A 3781-nucleotide genomic window follows, 5' to 3' on the forward strand; every position below is an offset into this window, starting at 1 on the left:
GCCTTTCCCGTAATGTATTCAAAAGAAGATTTCTCTGGCTTCAAATCAATTAAACCAACAAACACTTTTCCATTTCTTTTATGACCAAGAGACAACAGATTAACAAAACCCAGTTTCAATTACAGTAGATTTTCAAAAGTGCCTCCATTGACACGTAAACAAAGGTTACATCGACGGATCATGTTCTGCCTGACACGGGCAAAAACCCCAGGACTATCCTGAATTGTTCCTACTGCTGCTACTATCCGGGCAACCAGATCCTCTTCTGATGCAACAGGAGTTGCGTAAACAAGGTTCCGCATATCTCCCCACACAAAAAAATCCAGAGGGGACATATCTGGGGATCGAGCAGGCCATGGTGCAGGACCACCTCTGCCAGTCCACGTTTCTGGGAACCGTCGGTCCAGGAATCGACGCACACGACGGCTGAAATGTGCCGGCGCCCCGTCGTGTTGGGACGACGTGCGTTGTCTTGCAGGGAGCGGGACGTCATCCAGAAATTCTGGCAATGCTCTAGCGAGAAAATTGTAATAGTGCCTGCCGTTTAATGGCCTAGGTAGCAGATACGGCCCAATTAAACAGTCCCCAGCAACAACGACCCACACATTAACGAAGAACCGCACTCGATGAACGCTTGTAACTGTGGCATGTGGGTTATCCCCACTCCATACACGCGAATTGTGAATGTTGAAGACTCTATCACGCCCGAACATTGCTTCGTCGGTAAACAACACAGAGGATAGAAATCTAGGATGCATTTCACACTGTTCCAGGTACCACAGCGAAAACTGTGCTCTGGGTGGATAATCAGCTGGTTCCAGGTTGTGGGCACGCTGTAAGTGAAATTGACGTAAAAATTGCTCTCGAAGAACTGTTCTTACATTCGTCCGATTCGTCCCCATGTTACGTGCAATTGCACGAGTGCTGATTGAAGGATCCCGCTCCACTTGCTGCAAGACAGCTTCCTCAAATTGCAACGATCTTACCGTACGACGGCGTCCCTGTCCAGGTAATCTGCTAAATGACTCGGTCTCACGCAGACGTTGATACACAGCAGCAAAGGTCGTATGATGCGGGATACGGCGATTAAGATATTGTTGTGATAAATCCGCTGTGCAGCTCGTCCGTTGTGGTGCGCTACGTAGTACGCACCAACCATATCAGTGTAATCACTCCAGGTGTATCGCTCCATCAGTAAACAGAGACAGTGCACTGCTACACTGGTGGACAGCGGTTGCCTACAACTGAAGTTCGTAATACGGCCTCTAACAACTGAAGAGCGTAATACGGCCTCTAACAACTGAAGAGCGTAATAAGGCCTCCACTAGTTTAAATAATCCTCACAGGAAAAAATTACATTAGGGAAAAGTATTTGTTTTGATGTCCCCTACAATGTCCCAGAGTTTGTCGGTTTAAATATTTTTCACCTTTCATAAAGGACTGCAAAATAAAAGTCAACTGCCGCATGTCCGAAAGATCACCACCTGCGAATAGCATGACTGATTTGTTTGATTTTTCTTCCTTATTATTCAGACAAGGTAACTTGAAAGAAAACTTTTGTAAAGTGCAACGGAAAAGTCGGAGATCAACGTAAATTTCCCCATGTATGAAATACCATCACTTAAGAATGGCTCGACAGATTTGGTTGATTTTTGTCTATGTGGTGTTTGTAATTGTCAGCACAAAGTATGCATGAAAGAAAATTTTTGGTAAATTCACCAGAAGGTCAGAAAATAAAATCTTGAGAACGTATTGAACGATTGGCTGATTTTGTGTGTTAAGAATCGTGGATGGTAACAGCATTTTTAGTATGAAAAATAAAACAAGAAGTTACGTCCAGTTTGACAGTTCTGATGTCACAAGTTTTGATACCAAAAAAAATTTGCTTGGAAATCTTTTTACCGGAAAATCTCTAAACGTTCTTGACCAATTTACTACCAATTCACTGTAACAAATGGTTTGACGGGTACAGGCTATATATTTTTGTAATATATACAGTACATACATATATATGTAATATAGTAAGTGTAGTTACCACAAAACTCGCAAATTTCTTGATCCACAGCCTTCCAATTTTTACAAGATACTGTAATGAGTAATCGTACAGATATAGGCAACGTATTTTTTGTAATATATTACATACATAAACATGTATGTAATCTTTGTGCCGTGGTAAAAATTGCTGTTTTGAAGAGCGCGCCGCAGCGCGTAGTGTGAAGCAGTCGCCCTCCGTTTCTGGCGGTGGCGCCGCTGTGGCAACCGCAGCTTTGGTGTCTCCCTCGGATGGGAAAGGGGAAAGGTTGCTTGTTCACGTGCATTTATGGGACGCTATGAGCTCGCCAGTTGGTCAGTCTGGGTGAGTCGGAGTCAGTCTGGGGCCAGTTTCTCGTCCCCCAGCTTGCTAGTGTGTCTCTCGTCCGCATTTGTGAGGCAGTTAGTGGCTGTCTGTCGGTCGGAGTGCTAGTATGTCTGTTGTTCGGATCAACCCTTAAAACCGGCCGGCGAGAGAACTCAGCGAGTTGGTCGCCCGGTCGGGGCTTAGTTCCTGCATCTGAGTCTGAGCGTTAGGCCGCCAGTCTGCTCGAGTTTGCGCGGGCAATGGTCATTGGCGGTTGGATCGAAAGGGTTGGTCGGTCGCGCACTGGGACACAAGATGACTTGTCCGCCTTGACCGTCGGCGCGTGTGAGGTCGGCACGTGAGTCCAGTGGGCCGCGCCGTATAGCGAGGGGTAGTGGCTTCGCGGCCGACACGAGAGCAACAGGAGTCAACCCACGATAACGGTCTGGCCGGGGCGAGCTGCGACGCCGCTTCTGGGCCCTTTCAGTTCCCATCTTGTGGAGCTTGGCTCGGTCCTTTCCTGGTGCAGGGATGTCGTTTTGCCAGTGGGCGTGTTTCCTCTGCAGGGTTGGGTCCGAGCCAGTATTTCCACCGTCTTGTGTCTGGAAGTGAGTGGGAGACGCACCAGCAGAGCAGTCGGGGCGGAGCAGCAGTCGCGGAAGGAGCAGCGGGCAGTCAGTCGGTTGGTGCGGACCAGGAAAGACGGGGGATCGGCGCGCCTTCCTGCGTCCGTTGAAGCGGCTGGCAGCGGACGGTTCGGGAGAGCGATTTGGGGGTGATGCGCCAGGTCTTCACGAGAAATCACAGTTATTTGAAGTTACGTGATTGGTGATATGTTGTCTGAATTACTCGTGTTAAATTCCACTTGTCTTCTTGGTCAGTCTCTCGTCCCCAGCTTGCTCGTCTGTCTCTCGTAAGCATTTGTTACGCACTTGGTGTCTGTCTGTCGTTCGGAGCTGCCTCTGTCTTGTTTGTCGGATGTGGTGTGTTAACGAATTTATTGCTTGGAGTGTAACGGCCTAATTCCTGAACTACGTTTTGATCTTCAGTGTCATCTTGAGAGACGGTATCTGTGTACTGTAGAGCATCTTAAATTGTACAATTTTGTATAAGATTGCATCTTATGGGCTTTTATTTAAATGGTAATTTTAGTATATGAAGTTCCACCCTAAGCCTTTCCCAGAAGTTACAATCAAGTTATACCTTCGGTGGCAAAGTTAATTTTCTTAAATGTTAGTGTTTTGTACCATCTCCATCCCTCCTACGGGATGCATAGTTTGTGTGCTTGTGTGAATTGTTAAAATTTTTAGTTTAAAGTAATCTGATGTGTTGCAGATTTGCACCAGTGTAGTGTTTCAGAGGTAGTTGTGAGCGGTCGTAACTACGGCCGTGTCAAAAGGGAGCAGCAAGGTTCTCAGCCCGAAAGCTCATACATTCAAAAAT

Source organism: Schistocerca cancellata, chromosome 8 (assembly GCF_023864275.1).
Source record: "Schistocerca cancellata isolate TAMUIC-IGC-003103 chromosome 8, iqSchCanc2.1, whole genome shotgun sequence".
In the NCBI taxonomy this organism is placed as follows: Eukaryota; Metazoa; Arthropoda; class Insecta; order Orthoptera; family Acrididae; genus Schistocerca; species Schistocerca cancellata.